General features: G+C 37.9%; 1 protein-coding gene across 1 annotated transcript in view; it reads left to right on the top strand.

Annotated features, from left to right (window-relative positions):
- LOC111941251 (uncharacterized) overlaps positions 1–26,832 on the top strand; it is a 337,983-nt gene that overhangs the window by 10,414 nt on the left and 300,737 nt on the right. Inside the window, exons 3-5 of the mRNA XM_086883483.1 lie at positions 3,845–4,006; positions 7,999–8,122; positions 20,446–20,571. The gene's annotated coding sequence lies outside the window, so the exon portion shown is untranslated. The remainder of the gene's footprint in view (positions 1–3,844; positions 4,007–7,998; positions 8,123–20,445; positions 20,572–26,832) is intronic.

Below are 26,832 nucleotides of genomic sequence, written 5' to 3'. Positions count from 1 at the left end.
ACCTATTAGCCAGTTCTGTGCTAAATGGAACTTCAATGAAGTTATTTTTGGGGGTAAATACTAAAGAGAAAAGTGGACTTAAGCTGTCATTTTCAGCTTCTAATTTGTACCTTTTTTCCTCTCTGCTAAAGCCTTTGTGTTCCTAGTGAACTGTAAGATTCCAGAGATCAGAAGTGTTTTGTGTGTGGCTTTTTGCATGGCTACCATGGATCACAGTCTGCACAAACAGCAGCAGCCACTTGGATACCAATGCAAAACACCCTTGCTCAAATGACCATTTAGTGGCAACTCATCCTAGGATCCAGCTTTTAGTCCTTATTTAGATGCACTTCTCCTTGAAGGAAGAAGAGGGGGAAGAGGCTTTCTGTCATCACTGATGTCAGAATGAGCTGCTTTCCAGTCCTTTCAGTCCTGTTTCAGATTGCACAGAATATTGTGAGTTGGAAGGGACCCAAAACCATCAATCAGCAAGTCCAGCTATTATGTGTATGGCCTGGGCAGGGATCAAAACCACAGCCATGGTGTTATTAGCACAGTGCTCTGCCCAGCTGAGCTGCTCTCAGGGTCTCGTAGTAAATCAAACCACTGTGCTAGTTCCTCTGGGGAACAGGTGGAATGAAGAAGTCTGCAATAAACAACTCCCATCCCATGATCCCTGGGAAGTTGAGAGGAAACAAAATTGAATGGAGAGTTGCTGGCATGGTAGTGATGATGAAACTAGAGAGGCTCACAGGAGATGCTTTCACACAGGGGATGCTTCCTCGCAAAACATCTTCAGCACTGTGCTGCGCAATTGCTGGTAGCAGTGATACAATTACTGCAATAATTGCAATTGATAGTAAGGTCCATTGCTTCACCAGGACTCCAGTGACTGATAAGTAAGGAGGATGGGCCTTAGCAGTCTTTAGCCATGAAAGCTTTTGGTGCCATGTGCTCCTTGTAAATAATAATATTGACAAAAATTATTACCATTTTGCTCTACAAATTAGTGCTGAATGTACTCCGTTAAATCCCCTCTCCAGTCTTCAGAGCTAAATGCCCTGCTTGGTTTGGAAGTGCAGGAAACAAGCAATTTTTGAATACTAGTTTTGGAAATCCTGTTCTTTCTATAATCATGGAAGGCAAAGAGCAACATTAGACACACATGTAAAATACGAGTTTATTTTCCCTTCTCTGGTGTAGTCCCAGCTGCTTTTTCTAAAATCCTTTCAGCACTTTGAGGAAAAGTTTAAAGTGCCAGAAAAATTCAAAGACAAAACTCAAAGGTAAAAAGTGTTTATAATAGGAGCACCAAAACTGAGAAAATGTGTAACAGCAGCAATATGAAACTATGGCTATATTGCTGCTGTATTTTCTATGGCTGGTACTCTGATTACTATTACTTTTTACTTATACAAGATGATATTTCTCAATGTAAGAAAAGATCATTAGAAAATAAATGCTGTTACTTTGCTATTAGAAGTTAACGAAGCACTGAGGTTTTTAACTTTCATTTCTGCAAAGTATTTTTGGTGCCCAGTCATACCCCATCTTTTTCTCTTGTTTTGGTGTGTTTTTTTTGTTTGGTATTGGGGGGAGTTGTTTGTTTATTTTGTTTTAGTTTTGGTTTTTACAGCTGTCTGTCTCCTAAGTATAATTTTTTACATGATCAGGTTGCTTTTGTTCAGCTTAGGCATTTAAGTACCGTGAAAAAAATGGAGAAGAATGGTGGGAAAAAGTACTAATGATTGCTACATTTATGTCTATGCCTTTCACATTTTCTTTTTAATTTAAGGTAAGCTTTCAAAAGAGACACTACTTCACTAAGCACCTTAGTGTCCTTGACATTGGCGAAAAACACTAAATTTCTGTAAACCTTTGAAAATCTAAATATTTTCTAGGAGATGAAGAAGTGTTTAAGCAGTAGGATGCAGGAAAACTATCTGTTCTTCCTTTAAAAACAAGAATGTGATCTATAAATGCTTTCAGAAATTTGTTCCCCTTATGTAGATCTGCAAGTTTTGATAATGCCTAAACAATGTGGGTGTGCAGTTTTATGGTGCTCATGTGAATGTACCCATCTTCTAACAGTAATGGAGTGCAGAGGAGCTGTGGCTGTACTGTTTTAAATACTGGTTTGTGGGTTTTTTTCAACTGTTCACTTGGGCATCTGAAAGTCAGACTTGAATTGTGCTTTTAAATATTGGCTTTTTAGAGCCTCAGTCAATAATTTAAAGACATTGAGAGATTTTATCACATAGGCTTGGGAAACACTACTCTTAATATGTCTACAATACTGTGTTTTACTACTAGTTTAAAGATCTGATAATCCTATTTCTTAAAAAAGGGTTTGGGGTGTTTTTGTTTGGTTTTTTTTTCTCCCAGAGAACTGAGGAGACACTAGGAAAAAATGGAGCAGAGGAAAGCTTGCTCTTCTGGTAAATATATTTTCTTGCTTATCTGATATGAAGCAAATGTTCATTAGCAGTTTAAACAGCCAGTTTTTGTTCTCATATGCTTCAGGTAAAGTATGGTTTGGTTTTTTTGGGTTTTTTTTCTTGATAACAGAAGATGAAACTGGGTATTCCTTGATCCTGCATAACAAAACATTTGCCTGTTCAACAAACTGAGAGTTCAGAATATACCTGCATAATTTCTGGGAAGTTAAAACTACTTTGGAGCATTTGCAGTGAATCAGTGATCATGGTATTAAAATATCCCAACTTGGTTAAGTTTCTGCTGTAAGCAAACATTTAAAAATGTTTTTATTACATCATCTGAAGGCTTAAGATTGTATAACATATAGTCACAATTGTTTAATTGTTGGCCTCCCACCTACTACTTCATAAGGTGTCACATGCTTTGGTTCAGTTTCCAGAAAAAGACTCCTCTTCCTAAATGTGTTAGGTGGTGATGAGATGATCTGCTCTAATTTCTTCAGTTTTTTCCTCCAGCTGAATTCTTTGCTCTATGAGGGACTTTTATTTTTGAGGTAGTGCTAAATGAGCCCTATAAATCCAGGAGGGCTTTAGCCTGCTGTAGGCCTGGAAAGAAATGTCTCAGTAAGCCCCAAGGCTGCAGGGTGCTGGAAGCTGGGAGCAAAAACAGTAGAGCAAAGATCATGGTGTGCTTGCCTGTGTTATCCCTAGGATAGCATTTGGGACAGGATATGGGGCTGCAAGAGCTTTTGACTGGCCAGTAGAGCCCTTTTAATGTTGTTGATACCTGTGGGGTCTGAGCTGTCTTGTCTGCCTTATCCTGCAGTGTGGACTTTTGTGGCAGGTCCCCTGACACACCTTGGGATCCCCCTGGAAGGGCTCGATGGGAAGCCTCCCTGCACCTTCTGTGGCTGTTCTCTGCCCATTTCTTCAAGAGCAGGTGCACCTGTGCTCAGACTTCCGTGCAGTTTGCTGACCCTCCATCAACAAGGGAAAAACAATCCCAGCAAGGTGATTGGATAGGGGAGGAACAGAAAGTAATTAAATTGAGAAACTTCTGTGCTGGCTGTGCTTTGCAGTGCCTCTCTGTAGAAAGCATATATTGTCTTTCTCCTGTCTAAACAAGGCTGAAATTTAATTTGAATGTCTTCTGGTCATGCAATACCCTGAGAATAAGTGTTATAAAACAGCCTGTATCAGGCAAATTGTGCAAATTGTAGACCTGCTTAGTCTGAATGAGCTTTAACTTTGTTATGTTAGTACAGAGTAATTAGCAGAAAACTGAAATGCGATTTTGTCTAAAAGAATGGCAGTTCTGGGGCTTTACCTCACCTATAGCCTTGCATGGCTTTTAGTGTCCTGTCAAGCAATCTGTCAGAGCAGGAATGTTGAGTGCATTCATTTTTACTTCAGTTCTTTTCTTACAGAAGCTCAAGTGACTCCACTGAAACTCTGGCATTTATCACAGACAAAATTAGGTCAGAAGAGAGCACAGAGGTACTGAACTGAAAAGAAATAAATTCATCTTTAGAAGAAAAAAGGAAGTCTCAAACTGCAAACTTGGGTTTAATTTGTCTCCTCCATGTAAGGTAAGACTTTGCCTAAGGGATTTTCCAGGCAAGCTAATGGTGTCTATGATATAAATGTAGTATTAAGTTCTGTAGGAAGAATATGAATAACTTAAAGTAACTGAAGAACATTATTTTTCTTAAACAACAGCAGCCTAGGGTAGACTCTGTCCCTGTTTGGTCCTGTGCTTAGTGTGCAGTTGTGGAAGTTGCTGAGCACATTTAAGTCGCAGAAGAGTGGTGGGATTTATTTACCATTATTAATTGCAGGACCCCAGTCCGGTGATAAAGCTGATAAAGTGTGATTGTGTGCATGACTGACTGGTGGTGTGACATTATCTGATGTGAAAAATTGCAGCTTTCCAATTTGCATTCAAGGAAACAAGTATTAGCATCTTTGCTAATGTTCTTTGATTGCGTAGGCTGTTACGATGTAGATAAGGTTTGAATTTTTTGCTGGACCTGATGGAATATGTAAATACAGAAATATCACACTCCCAGGAAGAAGCCTCTTGAAGAAGTTTTCTCTAACTATCTTTCAGAAGACATTGGTGCATTTTTCATTTGCTCTTCTTCTCATGTAAATCTGATATTACCCAGATATTTTTTCTAGAGGATTTATTCTTGTCTAAAAGGTTTTGTAAGCAGTTAATTCTCCTGTGAATTAATGATCTAAAGCCATAAAACAGAGTCAGGATGGGTAACTCTAGTTTTATCACTTACCTATTGTTAAAAATTTTCTTACAACCAACCTACAGCTCTCTGCAAGAGGGAAATTGTGGTTCTTACCATACAGCACTTACCACATGTACCATTTGAAAGTCCTGGTGAATCAGAGTATTTTGCAGCAGAGGGGATGTGGGGAAGAAGATTGGAAAAGGCAGGCAGGATATACAGGAGGTGGTTTCTGGCAATTTTTGTAGTGGTAATAATGTATTACATCATGTACTGTGTACCAGTTAAAACAAAAATATTTAAATCCAGAATTAAGAAAGTCAGGAAAACACATGTGGTTCCAGATGTTCTGTGATTTGTATTAAATCAAGGTTATGAAGAGAGCCCACACAGTCCAAGTGAAAATAGACTAGAAGAAAACTTGTCATTTGGACCTGAATACTGATTCCTCATAGATGTGGGATATATAATGGTGTTTGGAAAAGCACCCATACCTGTTTTGAATAAAAAAAAAAAAAAAAAAAAAAAAAAAGGGTCTATTGTAATGAAGAAATAAAGATGTTGTTTTCCCTTAACTCTTAATAAAACTGTGGGAGTGTACTGCTGCTATGCAACTTGTATGCCTTAGCACCAAGTAATTTCTAATAATAGCTTAACTTTTGATACTCCTGATAGTACAAATACTTTTCATAAATATTTGATAACAATTTGTCAAATCCTTCTGTAAAAGTATTTACTGAATTTGAAGCCATACCTTGGGGTGTGTACGACACTTAAGTTTTTTAGCTAATTTATTTTAAGAATTATTATTCTCATTTAGTACATCCCATGGCAAAGTCAGATTCTGAAAGGTAAGGACAGACTTTTTATAAGATTGGTAAATCAAAGTTAGTCTGTCAAGATCCTACTGTTATTGCTAGAACATTTAATTAACCAGCTTCTAAAGAATTACCACATCTGCATATGGGAAGAATAAATCACTGAGGTAGAAATCACAAGACCTTCTTAATGTCCTTGTAAATAACATGGAAAATCTGAAGATTTGCCTGGAAGCTGTTGTAAAAGAAAAATCTAGTTTAATGTGCTGACCTGATTCTGTTCCTCCTGGTAACCTTACTATAAAGTTTTAAGTCAGATGGAGAATATCTGAGAATGTAATAGAAAGCAGAATAGATAATGAAGTGTTTTAAATGAAATGAAGAGAAATATTGGTAATTTTCAGTTTGGGGTTGGGATTTTATTCTTGTTGTTGGAGTTTTTTGCCTTTCAAATATGGTAAATTATTTTAGAGCATAAGTATGTACATCAAAGTGTGTTTGTTTTCATATGCTGTCACTTTAAAATAGAAAAATGTGTGGTTTTGTGCATTGGCATACATATGTATGAGTGTACACACATTATATTTCATTGAGATGGAAGATAATGATTGTTTTCTTAAGGATAACAGATTGCATTTTAACACAAGCTTTAAGAACTTAATGATGTTTTTTATCTATTCCTACCCCAAATGGATGCAGCTATTATTTTCTTCAGATTTAATGAAAAGAAATACATTAAACTTCCTTTTCTTCATCTTAACTATCAGCCATGTTAGGTACCACGGCTTAAAAATAGGGCTGAGAAAATTAAGCTGTATGTCTCACTAAGCAATATTACATTTATAAAGAATATGATAATGGGGAATTACAGTAGCTCAAACTATTTTCTCTGATACCAAATAGTAGAGCATTTCTCTTTGAAATGCTCCCAAAGCTGCAGTTGCTCAAGGGCTATAAGGGGCAATCATTTGAGACAAGGACAAGTCAAATGTCTCTTTTGAAGTGCCAAATTGTATTTTTTCAAACAATATTCTCAAAATGGAAGATAAAAGTTCAGAGTCTTTTGCAGGAGAGCTTCAGTGCAATGTGCACTTTGGAGGAAAGTCACTGTGGTTTAAGTGTGAGTGATAAGAACTTTTTGCTGTACTAAATGAAAGAGCAGGACTTCAAAGTTCAGTGTTTGCCTTGCAACAATTGCCAGTTTCTGATGTCTAGACTCTGAAGTGAGGTTGATCTTTGCTCTCAAAATTACTCAGTTTGTCTCAGAGGTTGAAATTGTCAGGGAAAAGCCAGACCCCCCTAAAGCTGAATTCTGGCTTTCATTTCAGCAGAGTGCTTCCAGGCAGGAATTGTCAGGTTACCTGCACAGCTCTGCCTTGTACGAGTGGAGGTAATGGAAAATTTTCTAGTTAAAGAAACCTGATCTGATTCATAAGAAATCTTCCTGACCACCCATTGGCAAGTGGAAGAGGAGAACAGAAGAAGGTTTGGCTGTCAAATAGCAAGTAACACCATTGTGAAAGCTCCAACCGGGAAGCTAAGGTTCACGTTGATGTTTCTGCCTTGCCTGCATGAGTGGAGGGGCTCCCCAGCCACCAGCTGTCCAGGCAGAGTCTTCTTTGCACTGTTTTTGCAAAGTGGGATAGCTCCAGCAGAGCCAGAGGTACTTTCTCCAAAATAACTGGTGATCAGATTACAGCTTTGGGATCTTGAAGATCAGAGTTCAAAACCTCCGTCTGAATCAGGGAGAAGAATTTGCTTTTGGAACAGCTTGAACACAATGTTTCTCTGTCATTTGAAATCACATTCTGAGCAAATCAGATCGATGTGTCTCTGTGCCTCTGTCTCAGAGGGCCGGATGGGCCCTGAGAGCCAGGGTGTTCTAAATCTGAGGCCACAATTGTGAATGAATAGGAAAATTTGAAACTCCATGATTTCTGTCCTGATGAGACTCTTGTTGTTTAACTGTCAAACTTCCACAGGATTTCTCTGTTAGTTTGTAGGGCAGTCTAATAACACCACATGGGTATTGCCGACAGGGTAATGAAAAGGGCATGTGACCACATGACCCTCTCTTGCCTCCCTCCTAGCTCTTGCAGAATGCTTGCTAAATGCCAGGCATTGCTGCCATCACCTGCTAGGAGTGAATCAGGGTTGTGGAGGGTGTTAGACTGTCTGTGTGATCCCAGCTTTGCCCTAAAAGGTATGGAGGTAATGAGGGAACTGGAAAAGGAGGGAAGTGCAAAAGAAGGCAAAGAAGTACAGATAATTTAAATACTATTCCACATACAGTGAATTAAAAACTCCTGCCTAAAATAAGGGTGGACCCCACTAAGTGAGCCACAAATTGACTGGCTAAATCAAGGATGACTGCATGACAGTGGGCTTCTGTGAACTGATTCTTATTTCAGTGAACTGTCCTCCCATAGATCAGTCTGTTGTGAGACATCCATGTGACTTTAGCCTTGTTCTCTGGTCTTCTTCATTGCCTCCTCCTTGCTTTATTTTCTCACTGTCCAGTCCAGGCCTCAAATCAAACTGCTGCCACCTGCTCCTTGCCTCATTGTCTGCCCTGCCTGTGTTACTGCTGTCAAGGGTCACCAAGTTGACCAGAGGGATGCAGCACCTCTCCTATGCAGAAATGGTAAGTGAATTGGGATTGTTCAGCCTGGGAAGGGTGTGAGGTGGTCTAATTTCAGATTTCTGTTACCTGAAGGGAGCCAACAGAAAGGATGAGGACAATCCACAAGAGTATGTAGTGACCACAGGGGGAATGGCTTCAAAGTGACAGAAAGTAGGTTTAGACCAGGAAATTATTAAGGAAATAATTCTTTGCTGTGTGAGGCACGGAAACAGGTTGTCCAGGGGACTTGTGGAGGTCCCATCCCTGGAAGTGTTCAAGGCCAGGTTAGATGGGTCTCTGAGCCTAGGGTTCTGGTCTAGTGACAGGTGTCCCTCTCCCTGGCAGGTGTGTTGGAACAAGATGAGCTTTAAGGTCCCTTCCCACCCGAACTATAAAATCAGACTGAACAAGATTTTCCCATGCTGTACCCAGGTGTGTGAAGGCATGCTTCAGTGATTGCAACAGAATTAAATTAAATTATTGCACTTTAAGTTGCAGAGAATTTATAGATCATTTGGGCTTTCTGTCTTGCTAAGGAAGGCCTATTTGGAAAATAACCTCTCAATATTTTTAAATGTCAAAATATACACCTAGATGAAGACATATTTCTTGCACTCAGATAAGCATGTATTCCAGAACATATTGAAAAAAAAAAATGGTGCAGTAAATGCAGTTTCCTGACTCATGAGAATAAAGGCAGCAGTGTTAACTGCATGTACAGTGTGTGTGATTGCAGGACTGTAACCAGTCCAAGGTCACTGGGATTACAGAGCCCAGTGTTCCATCCCTGGCAGTTGCCAGCACTGGCTGCTGAGGGAAGAAAGTGTAACTTACCAGCAAACAGTAAAACTTAATCAGGAATATTTTCCTAACCTTTGACAATTCGTAGTTCAGGAACGTTATGAACCAAGGGTAATGACTCTGCAGTGAAAAACCAAATAACTACACATTGAGTATTTGTAGTGAGGGAGTGAACACTCATTTAGCAAATGTTATATGAGCACATAAAGAAAGTCTGTTCAGTCTGTATATACGAATGAGATGGGGAATTACTTTCTCCATTTCCTGCCTAATGAATGTTTTACTTAAGAACATTTGTACTATTTTTAATGAAGTTCTGAAAACAAGGGCAAAGTCTCATGGTAACAAGCAATTTGATAGGGGAAATCAAAGAGTCATATTTAAAAAAAGCATTAAGTAGTGTTCTGGATATTGTGAACAGTGTCTCCTATTCCCATTGCAAATCTAGTGTCTAAAGGTGAGCAAATTCTTTTAAATCTTGGGTCCCAGTCATTCATTTATAGTTGAATTGGTTTAGCATTACAAGGACTTTTAATCCATCATGTATGGCAATAATACAGAAGTGAGGATGACCAATTATTTTGTTTATGTGATTTCATTGTAGGCACTGATACACATCTCTGGAGAATACTTTCAGACAGCCTTAATAGCTGTTTCATGAAAAATTTCCTCATGTGGTGTCTCTAAGAATCTTCTGACAAATAGGTGTCTATTTTTAGTTCATTCAAGCTTTTATGTAAAAGTATTAAACACACAACTATTTCTTTGTTGTAGTTGTTATTGAGGAGATGAAATGAAAAGTAATAAGCAAAGATTAATTTTAGGTTTTTTTGGAGAGCAGGATATAGAAAATGTACGTGATTTAATTCCTAATGCAAATCTTTCTGTATATTGAGAGTTTCATAATTGTATAATTCCAAATCTTTCTGTATATCAGTGCATGATCAATTTTGTGATCCAGTTTTAGACCATGGTCCTTAAAATTCGACCATAGAAGGTCATAGTAAGAATACTCTGGGAATCTGGTGCTTTTAGCTCTGAACAAACACTTGGAAGGTCTGTTCAGGAAATCTTTTTTAGAGATGCCTGGAGATCCTCCCAGCTTAGCCTATCTGGAATCTGAATCTTATCTAGCAGGAAGGAGATTTGTTCCAGGCCTCACTTCAATGGTGACTATTTATACATTAGTCTGTTGTCTAAAATATAAAAGTAATATTGGAGGTTTAAATGAGTTTAAATTATCTTTCCTTCCTGCACAGAAATGGCAAAAGGCCAGGTCCTCCTGACAGCAATCCTTACAGATCCAGTTTTCATCTCCTGACTGCACACTAGTACAGGATGAAAAACACTCCTTGTGGGAAGGGTGTTCACTTGGATTGTAAGAGTGTATTGAAAGATGTGGGTGTGTCTGGAATCCAGCCTAAGAAAATGGTCTAAAAGTGATTTCCTTTGCGCAAAAGAAAGATGCTGTTGGCTTCCACTTCTCTGAGTGGCACAGGTAGAGATTCAGGTGTCTGTTCAGGTTTATTCCCGAACCAGCCTTTTGAACTCATGTGTGCCTCGATTCTAGTTCCTGATTTTTTATTCCCTTTATGTTCCTAAATTGTCAGTAGATTTGGCCTTCAGTCTACTGTGATAACTTGTTCATGACCAAGTCCCTCTCCTCACACTTCAGAGCTGTTTTGTGAACTCGTGAAGACATATTCGATTTATGTTAAATTTGTGTGGTTAATTTCTGTATTACCAGAACCTCTTGTGGCTGGTTTGTTTGTAACTGTTAAGCTTCTGTCAATGAAGAATTGTAAACTAATACAGGAAAGCCATAACGCTTAGAGACCTGCGAGGTGATGTGGATGGTCTGAGGCTATAGTATTCCCATTGCCATGGTTCTTTGCCAATCTCCTATCTTCTCTAACTGGAGCATAACAACCCTGGCCATTTATCATTAAGCATTGCAACATCAGTCTCTGGCCTTTTGCTGAACTCTGAAGAATTGTGACTTTTCTTTGAACTCTCAGCTTTTAGTTCCACTGACCCTATGGCCCATTTATAACTGCTGTGCCATTTATCACTCTGGGGCTTAGAAATATGGTTGGGGGGAAAGACTCAAGTGCAATCATTCACACCTATGGTCTCTTTGTATTTGGACTTCACAGTTTCTGTGTAGTGTAACTGATAGGGAGAGATTAGTTACAAAACTGTAATTCCATTGAAGGATAGTGATAACACCCTACCATAAAGTGTATATGATGCTCAAGAGGTTTGACATCACTGGGGTTACAGCAGTAAGTTACAGCATCTACTATTAGTCTCTGTCAGTATCTGTTTTAGAAGAGGGCTTTTGTGAAACCCCAGTGTAAAATATAGGGTATTTTCTGAGTTGGGAGATTTGCTGTTGCATTAATCGTCTCAGTCCTGTTAATAGTTAAACTGTAGCATGACATAAAACTGATTTGGTACAAAAAGACAGAAATATTTATTTTTCCATGCTACAGGGAGATTCTCTGTACTGACTGCTAACAAGGTCTTGAGATATCAGTTTGAATCAGAGCTTCTTTGGAATTTTAACTGTTTTGTGTTCTGAGGAAAAAAGAAAAGCAATATATAAAACTCTGAGTTCCTGGTGAGCCTGAAGTATCATTACTGGAAATAAATCAGTGTCTATTTTACAAGCAAAAAAGAACCAACTCATTTTTATTCTTTTACATTACTCTTCCCCTGAACAGCTTCTGCTATTTGCACACACACATACATACATACTGTTCTGTGCCCCTGAGAAACTATGGTGTCCCCTTCCTTAAGCTTCTCTTTACATCTTTCTTTTATCTGATTTTATTTCATTTCTTCCTCCCTCTACCTTTTCTTGTAAATTTTTCCATTGCTTATGAGAGAAACTGCTGAGTGTGCTGTGCTTTAATGTGATTTTGGCCAAAGAATGCTTATTTTTAAAGTGATTTGCCCTTGTATAGAAGAAATTAGAAATTTAAAACTCCATCAAAGTATGAAGTTGTGCATATGGGTGAGAGATCTTTTCACAATTTATATAAGAGATAAGAGAAACTAGATAAGGGAAGAATACAGACAGATGGATAGCTCCAAAACTTTAGGAAGAACTTTTTCTTCTGAGAATAACTTTCCTGTTATGAGAAAAAGATCAGGATATTATACCAAGGTTTGGAATTTCATGCCATATGGAGAGAAAAAAAGAGTTTTCTTTGAAGTGAGAGAAATGTTTATTTCTTAACTGTAATGTGGAACCACTCAGGAGGAGAATGATTAAAATAATTATTTCACTTGGTATTCTCTAATCAAAGACTCCCATTTTTATGTAAGAATCAACAAATTTATTCACTATTCTTCCTTATGCTTCTTTTTGCCTCCTATGTCCAGACTTCCTGGTTGGGTGGTGTCTCCTGCCACTCCATCCCTTCATGAACACAACATTCCTGTGCCATGGTATGATGTAGGATGGAAGGAAGGCAGGTGCCTGAGCCCTTTTCCTAATGCCTGCATTCAGTGTATTTTTTCAGGATAGAAAAAAAGTTAAGTACAAAGATTTCAATTACAAAGTACAAGGATTTCAATTTATGCCCAAAAAGTAATAAACCAAAATATTTTGAGGTACATGTGAAATTTCACAGTAAAACTGTGCCAAGGCATCTGACAATTTTCCTTGCATTTTCAAATCCACCTTTTCTCTTCACTACAGAACATGGCTCCCTCTCTGGTGCAAGTTTGGTTTAGTATGAATTTTGTGGAAATTTCCAAGTTTATTAGAAGGAAAATGCAAGTGGTAAGAGATGAGCTATCATCAAAAGGACAAACTAGCCAGAAATTCTCAATCCACAAGCAAAAACTCAGACAGTAAAAACTGTGGACCTAATTTTTCTTTTTCAGCTTTGGATCCTCAGTTGCTATAGATACTTTCTTGGAATTCTGATTTAAATAACTAATGTCCAGGTGAGACATAAGATTCGAGAGATGGGGTTTTTCTTCAGTCTGAGCACTTCCTGTTATTCAGCTGTAAGCAGTTACATGCCAATATTCAAACTTTGCCTCCTCAGCCTTACATTAAGCTTTGCAGTAATTACCATTTAGAATAAAGAAATGTTGTGATGTCCTAATGCAGCCATTGGTAAGGGTGCAATGCCACTTATTTTTAATTAGCAGATAATTGGTCATTAGTAATTGTAAATGTTGTATGGACTGCAAGCCTTTGCTGTGTTGGAAGGGTTTCAGTTTTCATCCATTCAGGACAAGGCACTTAAGCCACTTTGTCTCTGTGTTCAAGTTAGTACTCAAATGAAGCCCTGTAAATCTTTGTTTCCCTCAAAGGGGAAAATCTAAATGACACAAACCAGTCACAATGAGATGTTTTAGTGCTGGCCTGTTCAAGATGATGTCGTTTATACAGTGTTTCATAAATCAGTTGGGTTTTAGTGTCATTTAAAATACTCCATTTAGTTTTAAAACTAAACTGAAGCAGAGACATAGAAGAAAAGGAAGGTTATTCTGGTTTAAATGTAGAAAAACTGGTCAATTGTTTGATTCTTGCATTATTTAATGAAAGCTTCTCTGGCACTTCCTTGCTCTCTTAAGAATTGTTCAACAGTATTTATTTCATATTTTTTTAAATTTCTATTTCACAAAGATTGAGACAAACATTTTGAACATATTTTGAACATATTGAAGCTTCAATAGATTTGTTTTGGAGCTTATGTGTTATGTGAAAAACAGTTAGTATTACTCCTCTTTTCTAAATGATAAGACACTGTCCTCTCAAAAACAAAACAGAAGAAAATTAATATTCTTCTAGAGTTTTGAAAAAGGATCTTAATTTATATTTGTGGATGACTGAGAATTTGATTTAGTTACATAAAAGGTGGTTCTCCACAAGAGAGCTGATTGCATAACTCTGCCTCTATTATTACCTCTATTATTATTATTTATTATAAAATTATTGGCTGTCTAAAAAGTAGGTGCATGCGTTTTAGAGCTACCTGGGTGAAGTGAGTTTTAGTTTTTCCTAAACAGTTCAAAACCATTGGTTACTGGTCTGTATACTTTTCAGATGGCCTCCACACATGCTCTTCTGTTTGGGGAGTAGTAGAATTAACATTTTTATTCCTGAGGAAGTAAACCCTAGGGAATTTCCCTCCCAAATGTGCACAAAGAGAAATTGGGACAATTAAGTTGCTTGGATTTTTGGTTAGTTTTTTTTGGTTTTGATCTTTTCTCAGTGGTTTATTAAAAATTAAATAATTAAAATTAGGCTATAAATAATATACTGAGCTTGCTCTGCTGAGAGGTGCAATGTTGTTCTTCTCAGTAGGAGGAAGATTTAGACTGTAAATAAAATGAGTTTGCTCAGTTGCCCAAGGACTGAAGGGGCAAATGGGAGAGGAGGGACCAGCACAAGCTGCACAGTGGTATGACCCAACTTTTAATTCACCAAACCTACCCTTGCTTCTGCAGCTTCACACAATTCAAAGAGGTTTTTTTGTGGGTTTTTTTGGTATGATTTGTGTGATCTCTAACAGATAGCATTACCCCTCCCCCTCAGATTTGAAAAAAATTGTAGTGGCTGTTGACGCTGTTTTGTAATGTGCTTTTTTAACGTCCTGTTCTTCAAATGTGAATTTCAGGGAAAAAGTCTTTTATTTTAGTGGCAGAAAAATGCCTACAGCTTGGATTCCTTGAAAAAGTGAAAATGTTTTGTGACATGAATGCAATTTACCCTTAACATTCTCTGTACAGTGCTCTCTGATCTGTTTGCTTCCTATGTACTTTCAACCCCATTGAAAATGCCTTAAGGTCCCACTTGATAACACTCGTGAGCCAAAGTGTGCTGAACTTCTGGAAGATGATCAGAATGGTCTGCAAAAAAAAAATAATGCACCTGAGTGTTCAAAAAGGCTTGGGAGAGACTTCTTTCTTCCAGATCTGGCTTGCAGTTTCAGATTTGATGATGGTTTCCCTTCTTGGATTTATGTGTACACATTGAGGATTCATTTTTGGCATGTCTCTACTTCTGAATATTACAGTAGATACAAATTCAGACATGAAAATATATTTTGAAAGGTGATATCTTGATTGATATTTCCTTGAGTTAAGCTATTGTAGGAGAGCAAAAGGAAGAATAATAATGATGAAGCAAAAATGATCCCACAGCTTTTATTTGGGAAGTTGTGAGGAGGAGATGCTGACTCATGAGGAAAGAAAGGAAAAGAAAATGTAGTAATGGTGCACCTGATTTTGGGGTTTTTTGTTGGGTTGTTTGTTTGTTTTGTTTTTCCATAGTTGCATAACTTGGGTTTATGTATAAGTATGATTTTGCATATGATTTTCTTTTTTATATTATTTTTATGAAAAATTACAAAGGTTGGATAATTTTCCTTTAATCAATTTCATTAGAAGCAACCTATCCTAATTCATCCTGAGGAGGAAGCAAATGATGTAAATACACCAGCACATGTTTAAGTATAATACATCAGGGAAGGGTGGCTATTATATGTGTAATAGCATTATGTAGAAATAATAAGCATCACTGTCAACTTGAAACAATTTGAGCACTGACAGTGTTGTGTTGCCCACAGATTTGCTCTTAGGACCATTTTGCGCTTACCTTGAATGCTCTTACAACTTACCATAGGCTCTGTCCTGTGATCTACACCCAAGTTTAGGTTTCTTTAGAAAGACTTTTGTTCCCCTCTGCAAGGCAGTTCCATGTATAGACATATTGTCTAAAAGATAAATTCTGTAACCAGTTACAAATCATGCATCTTTTGTGCTGAGACTGAAAGAGAGTATCAGTGACCACTGTCAAAACATTCTGGTATACTACATGCCCTATATGATTTCCTTCATACCAAGAGACACTCAAGAAAAAGTAACAAACAGAAAGGGGCTAGACTGTTATTTTTATTGTAGTTGTGCTTGAAAACTCCATCCACAATTATGGTTCTGCTGTCTCACTTTATGTGGAAAGAGGCAAAACTTGATTTTCTTACAGTAACCAAAAAACCCCTCAAATACACAGGGAGGAGATTTTCATGGCCTCAACACAAGGAGTTTAGATGATTAAAATTTTATAGTTCCAGATTCTGAACACTCATACTTCAGTGTCCCTATGGCAGTAGGCTCCTTATACATACCTTCTCTGTATTTTGAAGATTCTGGCCGAGGCTTTTGAGTTTTGGATATTGGGAAATATGTTTGTTCTTGATTTTAAAAAGGTAACGTAAATTTTTGGCAGAGGTGGGAAAAACCTCACTGAGTTTCAGTGTGTAGTTCAGTGCATCTTTTCTATATGTACCCTTTGCTTTCCAGGTTGTTTAAATCTATGCATGATAAGTGGATTGCTGGAAAATATTTGTTCAGTTTGGGAGTCCTACTGGTAGAGGACCAGTCTAGGGCATAACCCCCCTCTTATTTTAGCAGCTGATATATAAGGAATTGTGGCTTGGCTTCAAGCTTCAGATCTTACTATTTTAACTTGAAAGAAAATTTTCACATTTAAATATGTGATACTGCTCTTCTTTCAAAGCTGTTTGTTGCTTGTATTTAAAGTACAAATAGTACTATTTCATTAAGCTATTCTGGTCAAGAACCTTTATTTGTACCTTGCCCCAGTCTTAGTGGTAAAAATCAGAGATAAAAACCACTTAGATAACCCCAGCCTTGGAAATAAAAGACATAACTTTGAAATGTGTTTTAGTCCTCAAAATTCTTTGTATAAATCTATTTGCCATTAAATATGCATTTTTGACACAACAGTGGGAATAACTTTTATGCCAGTACCATAATTAGTAGCATGAATTTTTCTGTGTTCTGTATAATCACGGAAAGGCATTACTTCCTAATAATCTTCCCTTGTATGTTCACTCTTTTGTTCTTTGCTCCTGCAGAATACCTGTCCTTCAAACTGTGTGAATCTTTTCTCCACAATACCCCTGTGAGTTGGCTGCATCATGTTTATAAATAGAGACTGTTGCAGCACTGTCTGCGGGTCTCCTGAGCTTCTGTCTACTAATGTGAGCCTTGGCCATCACTTCTCTTCCTTCTTATTGCTTTCTCCTTATCAAACACTTCCACTGGATTTGTAAATTTTTGGAGAGAAACTGTTTCTGTTCAAGAAATAGTGCAAAATTGGTCTGAGATTTTAAAGGGTTTTTTCCCCATTCTTCTCTTCTTTTCTGCATGCAGTGAAATTTTACTCTGTGTGTATTTTTGAGATTATTCAATTTGCAAATTGAATCATGTCCCTGAAAAGGGACACGAATGCTTTGCTATGAGAGGTGGTGGCTCTCTTTCTTCAAGTAATAAAGTGTGAAAGGCACCACCACAACCATGCTTGCTATTAAAAACATACTGATTTAGCACCTGCTTGTACTCCACTGGAAATCTGGTGCCCGAGCATAACTCGTGTGGCTGGCTCAAACTGGACCTGCCTCCCAGATCTTCCAGATCCCCATCTCCAGCTCTGTCCTTAGTGCATCGTCATGCAGGTCCTTTGGGAAAGTCATGCTTGGCTCCAAGTCTCCTTGTATTTAACACTGGGTGGAAAGTAGAAAGCATCTCCTCTTGCCTGGCTCGGCAGGAATGCTGACTATGATGCCATGGGTGCACATCAGGAGTTTGCCCTCGAGCCTTTGGTGCAGCACACTGACCTGGTCCCAGGTGTATTCCTTCCCTCAGCACTAATACCTGTCCAAGGTGCCCTCTGGAGTGATGTGTGGCTCCATGGAGAGTCACAGTGTGCCTGCTCTTCCCTCAAAGGCCAATATTTGGCTTTGTTGCCGTTTCCCAGTGGGTTGCCACAGGAATCTTCTGCAGCATGAGGGAGAGAGGCATGCAGAGCAAACCGTATCCTCAGTGGCATAGATCTCTGTGGGTTGCTGTAGACATAATTTTCTGTAAGAAATAGCTGTTGTGAATGAAACTAACAGATATAGAAAGAATTAAATCGGAAGCTTTCATTTTTGTCTGTCATTTGGGGAGTTGTTTGGTTTTTCCCTATTGCTAACCCAGCTAGAGAAACAAGGATTTCTCTGATTCTCCATTATAGATAGTTTCGTATAACTCATCAGACCTGAAGTTGTGTTAGTCTAATGTAAGAATCACTTTATTTTTGTTTCACATATTTTCCCCTGCTTTCTTTTCAATGAAATCTGAAAATTTCCAGATTTAGATAGCAAAACCTGTAGTGTAGGAGCTTGTTAAATACAAAAATAAAAGGACTGTATATATTATTCTGAGGCTGAGGTAACCAAATACTATAATCCCTATTTATGTGATGAAGAAATGGAGCCACAGACTTGTTCAAAACTGTAAAGAATTTGGTACGCTACAGATTTGGAACACAGAAGCTTTCTTGGCCCTATGCCCCAACCACCAGTAAATAAGGCTTCTTCTCATTAGAGCTCAAATACAACTTGAGCTTTTGATCTGGTGCTGAAGGAGAATCCTGCCCTTGGTTTGAAGATGCATTTAGGAAGCTTGTGTTCTTCTGTAACTGATTTGTGACAAGCAGATTTATCACCTTATGTTATGTAAGAAGAAAGTCGGCATGTGAGATGTTCCCTAAGTTGTAAGGGTAGGAAGGAGATTCCCCCCCACGCTCCCAGTTTAGCCTTCAGAGTGCCAATTTTTCTGTGGGAGAATATGCAACATTTGGGTATGCACCGATATGAGCTTGCACCATTTAAATATTAGGTTACATCCAGTCATTCCTTTCTGTAAAAATAATGCTGGTTTCAATGCTGTTCTTGTCAAATGCCCCTACTAGAAAGTTTCTTGCTCTCTGCCAAAGCTTTGGTTTCTGCAGCAGGCCAAGCCCTAGTTTTTCTAATGGCCTATTTGCTGTGCTATTTGCAGACTTTGTGTTGTTGCATGGTCCAGATGGCTCCAGGTGGCTTTGATTGATAGCGTGCAGAGTACACTCCCCACTGTGGTTGGGAACTGGTTTCAGCTGCTCATTGTGTGCATTACTGCAGGATCTTCCCTTTGCTGCTCCTCACAGTCACAGAATCATAGAATCATTCAAGTTGGAAAGGATCTCCAGGATCATTTGGTTCAACCTTTGATTAATGTCTACCTTGTCAACCAGACCATGGCACCAAGTGATAAGTCCAGTCACTTCTTGAACACCTCTACTGAAGGATGACTCCCACCTCCCTGGGCTGCCCATTCCAAAGATTAGCAATCCTTTCTGCTAGAAGAAATTCCTCCTGGTGTCCAACCTCAACCTTCCCTTGTGCAGCTTGAGGCCATGTCCTCTTTTCCCATCACTGGCTGCCTGGGAGAAGAGACTTACCCCCATCTCTCTACACCTGCTTTTCAAGTAGTTGTAGAGAGTGGTAAGGTGTCCCTGAGAGTCCTCCAGGCAGAGCAATCCCAGCTCCCTCAACTGCTCCTCATAGGACTTAACATCTGTCTTGAGTGTCTGTGTCCTCATGGGTCCCTGGAAGTGCCATGGGTTGCACCAGCTAAGACCTCACCTGGTGTGTACTGATTTTGCAAGAGCAGTTCCAGCTGGGATGATGAGCTCTGGCTTTCTATGTGTCTGATACAAGCAGAGTAGAAAAACTATAAATTTGACTCACCTATAGCAATTGCTTTAGCAAACAATAAAATAGCTCAAAATTCTGGAGAAGTTTTATGAGCCTCTCACAGTCTGATACTGCTTTTACATACTGAGAAAAGTCGTGAGCCTAAATACAACCATTCCAGGAGGTTTGATGTCACTCCATTTTAGCAAATGATGTGAATGCATTAAAATGCAGAACTACACATTTCAATTATGGTTTCCAGGCTCTAAGTTTTCTAACCTCTTCCAGGACTTTTCATAAGGGAATTGTGCAGCACTTATGATTTCTGGTATGAACCTGGAAGGGTTAATCATTCTTTTCCAAGTACCTTAGATTTTAGAAGTTGATAAGTTTCTTGCCTATTTCTGAATGCCACTTTGAACTTCAGATTAGTCTTCTAAACACTAAGTGCTTTGGGAGCACATGATATGATGGGAATGTTTGTACCTATTGTGACTTACTTTTTCGTTACCTTGATGGAAATTCAAAAATGAATATGGATAAATGATGGGTTTAAAAGTGAGTTCAATAACTAAGCCCTATATATATATTCAGGGAAGATATAACCAGCTGTAGAGGTGAGCTTACTGGAACATTACAAAGTGCTTTTTTTTATTCTCTTTAGCTGCTGGTAGTATTGCAGCTCTCTGCTACTGTTACCTGTAGTGTCTTGTAATCAATGTAGAAAAGATGCTGGGAAGTACTTTTTACATCTTTAAATTATTAGTTCTGGATTGCTGATGTTCCACGATTTAATCCTGCAAATGCTGAGGATTTCCAGTAGAGGTCAGGATGACATTGTCAGATATTTTGTAAGCGTGTTGACCTGAATAGGAACCATCTAAGACTTTCCTTATTCTCACAGGCAAAATGTTTGTGTGGGGTTAGTTTGTTTGTTTTACCTTTTTAATATGCAGATAAAGCACTGTATAATTATTTTTGTTTCCTTTCCAGACTTCATCAACAACTTTGCAAAGTTTGATGGCAAACATATCAAGTTTCCTCAGAAAATGTGATGGTTGGGAAGAAGGAAAAACAGTGGGAAGTGCATGAGCCTGAAGAGCTAACACTGCTATTGAGGTAAAGATCTGTTACAGTGCAAATGTTAAAACTAGGGGGACTGAGAAATTGGTTTAGAATAGTTTTAATTTTTTTATACTGTGTGTAAATTTGTACATACGTGTATATACACATGGCAGATATATATATATGCATATCACGCATACCTACGCAGACATATTTATATATATCAGCAGACATATATTTTTATCTAAGACTGTGCTGCACATACAACAGCAGCAACACTTAAGCAACCTTTCCTTTGGCAATTCATCTCTGCTTTTTCACTGTAGCTACTGTTTCCTGGCATTACTGAAAGAACAGATCTGGCTGAAAAAGTAACCCTATGGAGCAAAATTATGGAAAAAACCCTATGGAAAAAAATTATTTTTGAATCTTCTTTTTCAATAATTCAATAATTCAAAAATTATTTTTGAATTTTTCTTTTTCAGCCACACCAATTATTTGATCAGTTTTGCAGCATAGCCATGCAGATAAACATATCCACCCAGTGCACTGAGCTACTAGTGGAAGAACTGCCTAAGCTGTCTTGGTGACTGGAAAAAGCTAGGGAACATAGCTTATATTTTAAGATATCAAATCCTCTTCTAGACTCTGGAACACAGTTTCCTTAGTAGGGTAGATTTTGTGGCAGGTTCTATAATGCAGAACCACAAAGTCTGTGTAGCTTTGTGTGCTGGTGCTCTCACCTAACACTGTGCATGTGCTTGTGAAAAGGCACATTGCAGAACTGCTTCACTTCACTTATTCTGCAGTTCACTGCTAGCTGGCATTGCAATATATGTTTCTGTTTTCAGGTCTGTGTTGCATTAAGATCTCAAATATATCTACACCTGCTCATGTAGTGCACACACTACACACAAGAAGTTACCTGTGTTGTATTTAATGCCACCTTTGCTTACAGAACTGTGGCAGTCAGGCTCCACGTACTCATTGACACACTGGTTAGTGGCACATCAGAAATTTACAGGTTTCACACACAAACCCTTTTGTAAAAGGGTTCTTCTGTCCTGGGTGTGTGTAGGGATCAACTCTTGCAGTCCAGCTTTCAGTGGGCATCACTGCAGGTGCACTCATGTCACCACTGTTCAAAGACACTTCAACATCTGTGTTCCAAAAGAGCTGGAACAGCCTGTTGGTCACTGCCCCTTAGACAAAATAGCTTTCTTCACTTTCAGTAGAACCACACTACAAAACAAATGCAAAATCCAGGCCCCAAAATGCAGTTTGGTTACCTAAACAGGACAAGATGATATTCGCCATCTCTGAGTATAGGAAGTGTTATGGAGGAAGATAAATAGCTGAAGGTGAGGTGCAATGAGATGACTATGAAATGAAATCTACCTTTCTTGATGTCTGTTTTAAATTATCTTGACATGAAAGGTTTTATCAGACCTTGATACTTTCCAATGGAAGTGGTGAAAGTTCATATTGCTGGTGACATTAATAGCTAGACTGGAAAAATCACTTTGAATGCTTATAGGGAATGAACCAAAAAGTTCAGTGAGACATATGAGGTAGCTCAGTTGGTCTTTTCTTGACCTATTTGTTGTGACAAAACAAAATCAAATATGTTTTATCACTCCTGTTTTAGGAATTGTGTCCACATAGGTGTTTCATCTCTGAATTGGAAACAAGGATATTTTGAAATCAAGCATTTCTGGACCAAGATGGTAGCAAATTAAATGAAGCACTGCTATCTCATGTTATCTGCACCATAATTTATCATAGTAGGCAAGGACAGTTTAAAAATTACAATGTCACCTTACATTTTAGGTGTTTAGATTTTCTTACCATAATAAGAGGTTATTATTACCATAATAACCCAAGGGTCTATTTCATCCTAGTGATTCTTGCCATTTAAGAAGTCTGCCTAACTGGGTGATAAAAACATACTTATTTTCACATAAGTTCTGAGAGAAGTTCATTGCTGTACAGGGCATTAAGTACAGTTATTGGGTAAAGAAGAGGAGGATTTATCTTAAACTCAAGAATGTTTGGCCCATTAAGACCAAACTACTTCTGAGATGCAAACTGTCTGAGTGCTTGAAGTTCAGGCTTATCTTGACTAATGAACTGCTAAAAAAGTAGTTCTCTAGCAGAAGTACATGGCAGGCTATATTTACTTGTTTTGCTTAAGTGCATTTGTAAGAGAAAAGATGTTTTTTGGTAGATATCACAGTGACCTTTGGGCTTTATAAGGAGTTCTACCTGAGACATCTTTAGGGTGTTTAGCCCAGTTGCTTTTTAGTTCTTGTCTGTCTCTGCCTGGTGTTTACCCTCAGTATAGGAATACAAAGCACTATCAGGTACTGCCAACTTTTATTCTGTTGGGTTTAAGCAATCTGTAAGCAAGCCTCTTCCTGCAGAGCCCTCCCAGAAGAGAGTCCCACAAGTCCCCTGCTTCCCCTGGTAGCTGTTTTCTGTCACCAGCCCAACTTTAACGCATTTCCCCCATAAATCCAGGTGACCTTGCACAGTGGCACTCATCCTGTCTTGTTGCTGGCCCAGCTGCCTCTGAGAAAGGCAATGCTGATGGTTACAGTACTGTCAAATGGGGTACTAATACTCAAGTCCTCCTTTATTTCCCTAACTAGCTGCCTTCTGCTATGCCAGACATGGCCTTTTGTCTGACTATAAAGCTATCATCCCATTTCACCATTTGGAGGCCTTGATTTTTTGTAATACTCCAGGCAAAACATTTTCATGGTCCCTGGCATCACACACATCTTGGCAGGACCTAGCAGATAAGAAAGGGATGAAGGATCTCTGCTTCAACTTTGCCAGCTTCTAATCTTGCTGGCCAAATTCTCCTCTCTTCTCAACTCTGGGTAAAGATCTTTTTTGTCATTGGTTGTATGATTTTTTTGCTTATTTTGTGCATTTTTCCCATTTTATGAGAAAACAACTCACTCTAGCTTGTTGTTTGGAACATATAAAGAGAATAAAGATGAAGCATGCATTCTCCTTCCTGGTCAAAGAACAGAGTTAACACTTTTAACAAAGAAGATATTAAAATATTTGTAAAAGTGCTACTTCATTCTGAAAAAAACATACCCACTTATTTCTGCAATATGCAAACTAGCTGTTTTCCAGGGTAGTGCTTTAGGAATGTTCACTGCTGAGGAAACACCTACTATAATTACAGCTATTGTGGTTATTGCCAAGTAGTAACTCAGCACTGTTTGTCTTCCAAATTCAAAGATCGGATTAATTTTTATTAATTTTTATTACATATACATGTATATTACATATACATTGCAGTCTTACTTCACTTTTCTGAATTCCTTTGCAGAGAAGCAACATTTGCATTTTATTATTTTTAGTTTGTTTTTGAAATATAAATTAAAAATGACACAGAGCATCAAGGGAACAGACTCAGCTCCTATCCTCCTATCCTGTTTTTTCTGCCCAGATCCCATATCTGTAATTTTGAATATGGCCTCTTATATTTCAGATCCACAAAATACTCACACTTTTTACCTCTGATGTCCTAATAGCATCCACTAAAGTATTTCTAAAAGCAGTTTCGTCTCTGTTTCTGAGCTAATGTAGCCTTTCACACATGAAAGAGTAGTCTCTCTTATCCTGCTTTCAAATTTAGTTTGTTTATTATATCACATTTTTAATAACCAAAAAGCTATGCTTAAGTGATACCATTTTGATAAAAAGAATATAGTCTTTATCACTATTTCCAGATCATGGTTTGGTCAACAAATATAAGTATTAAATCTTGAATTTTTGAGTTCACTTTTGTGGGAAATCTCATGAGTGTAAAAAAGATTAAATTCTGTTGTGTCCAGATCTGCACTGAGCCCTTATTGTGTTTACTGTTGCCCCATTCCATATGCTTCTTATTTATATGCACCTGCCTCCCAGTAAAATCTTCATTAACATCTGCAGAGACTCAGATTGCTTTCATCCAACATGAAGGATTAGATGTTTTAAACCATACACGTACATATACATTTTAAACTTACTTTCCTTCTGAGCTTCCAAAAGAAGCACAGAATTAATGGAAAACCCAGAAATGGAAAGAGATGACAATATTAGAAAAACTTTGAGACTCAGAAGTCTTTTTAAGTTTTACAGGGATTCTGTTTCATTTGCACTTTTTTTTCATCTTTTGTATTCATTGCAAATGTAAATGTGTATGACATTTTGCTTTATACAGTATGGGGCTAAATGTTGTCTGGAGTAGTTGATGTTCTTCCAAAAAATCTCTGATTTAATAAGTGAACATCTTCAAAATTCTCTTAATTGTGGAACTGATTACAATGGGAAGCAAGTGATCCACTTTACTGTTGCACTGAAGGAAAATAAATTTACCCCTGCCATTGACACCTTAAGTAAATCATGGGCTGTACATGTTGTGTCTGTCTTCAAATGAACTTGCCTTGAAACTCTGACTGTGTAAGAAGATGTAACAAATGCTCACTGGTATAATGATTGGTCTCTGTGTTCGGTACTAGGAGCACAGAACAAATGCCTAGAATACAGAGGCTGAATTGTTACTCCTAAGGACAAAAAAAAAAAAAAAAGAAATATAACCATTACTTCAGGTCACCACTAAGGTCACTGACAGCACAGCATGGGGGATTCAAGTAGAACAGCATGACTGCGACTCGCTCATGGCTGTGAAAGAGGTCTTTAGTCCCCATTGCCACTATGTGATTAAATTGGAAGAAGAGAGAGTACATTCTTTTGTATTTATTTACTTTTTTTAAAAAGAGAGGAAAAAGAGAATTTAAAAAATGAAATTTGGAAAGAATCCATTATAAATAATCATTGCTGTTGGTCCTACTGTTCTCTGTTAAATTAGTAAAATCGGGGGTAAGTGGGTTGGTGGGGAGACCCCTCTGCAATCCATGCACTGCTTGCTTTAATAATTAGATATGGTCCTGTTGTCACATTGGAGTCCAGCTTTTATCATTCTTGGCAAACAGAGCAGAGCAACACTGGCACTTGACCTGCCCATAAAAACTTGAACAGGAAACAGCAATAAATAATCCACTCAAAAGGCCCTTGAGAAAAGCATTGCACTTGATTCCTTATAGGGATTGCACTTACTCCATTGAGAAAGTGGGCCCTTTCAAAACACAGGCTTTGTATTGTTAGCATTTTTTTTCATTTATTTTTTATTAATAAATATCCTAATGGTAACTTGCAAGATAATTTTTTGTGTATAAAAGACCTGAAGGAGGCTTCAAAGTTGTTTCCAGTTTTATTCCTTTTAAACATAGAAATAAACTTACAGCATAAACACACACATCCAAACAGCATTTCAAACAAAGAGCAAACCAGCCAACATCTTCCTCCAGAGTTGGTCCTGGCTTCTTTCACATGGTCACTGTGATTTTTCTTGTTCTGTTTTCCATGGCAACCTTCATCCTGCTGAAGTGACCTCAGAGTTTGACCCCAAATCCCTTACCTCAGTAAGAACACCCCTCCTAATTTGGGGCTTGGTCATTGAAATTGGCATGAGGTGCAAAAACTGCTCTAGTTTCTCTGGAAATTTCTTTCTTCATTTTTTGAGGGAAGTGGAAAAGTATTTAATTTCATGCTCTAGCCTGAAAGAAAAGACTGATTCTGTTTGTATTTATCGCAACCTATTTATAGTCTTTGACAATGTGATCCATTCCACAAATATTTGCTTTAATCTCTGGCTTTTCTCATGAGGTAAATTAGAGAATAAGGAATAGGGAATAAGGGAATCATTTGTAGTGGGATTAGTCACACAGTAATTTTTTTCGTGTGTGTGCAATAATCTAATTTTTCATGTTCATTTCAGCACCCTGAATGAATCTATACTACTTGGTAAGGAAAAGGAAATTGTTTAATATTTGCCAAGAATAATTTGAGACAACAGGATTAGGAAAGGCTACTATCACACTTACCTTTAGTAAATTAAAATTATTATTACTAAAATGTGGAGTTGTTTTGTTGAGTTTTTCAATTATTGTTTTCACTCATGTAGTCTTTGTTTCCAGCTCTGCTAACTTTTAACTAGACTTGGAAATGTTAGGAAAAAAAAAAAACAAGTTTGTTGCTTTTTTTTTTAAGGTTTATTTTCAATGAGATTAAATGATACTCACTTTTTCCACTCTTTAGAAGCCAAACTCCTAGATTTTTGGCTGTTTAGATGGGTCAATTTTATTGAAATTATTCTCTTGGCTTGCTGAAGATACATGCATTTAAAGATCAAAACAGTGTTTGCTCAAACCAGAAATCCCATAATTTTTTTTTTTTATTTCAGTTTGT

The sequence above is a fragment of the Cyanistes caeruleus genome, chromosome 3, assembly GCF_971803275.1.
Source record: "Cyanistes caeruleus chromosome 3, bCyaCae1.hap1.1, whole genome shotgun sequence".
Classification (NCBI taxonomy): Eukaryota; Metazoa; Chordata; class Aves; order Passeriformes; family Paridae; genus Cyanistes; species Cyanistes caeruleus.
Note: the sequence above shows the minus strand (reverse complement) of the source record. Positions and strands in the feature narration are given on the sequence as shown.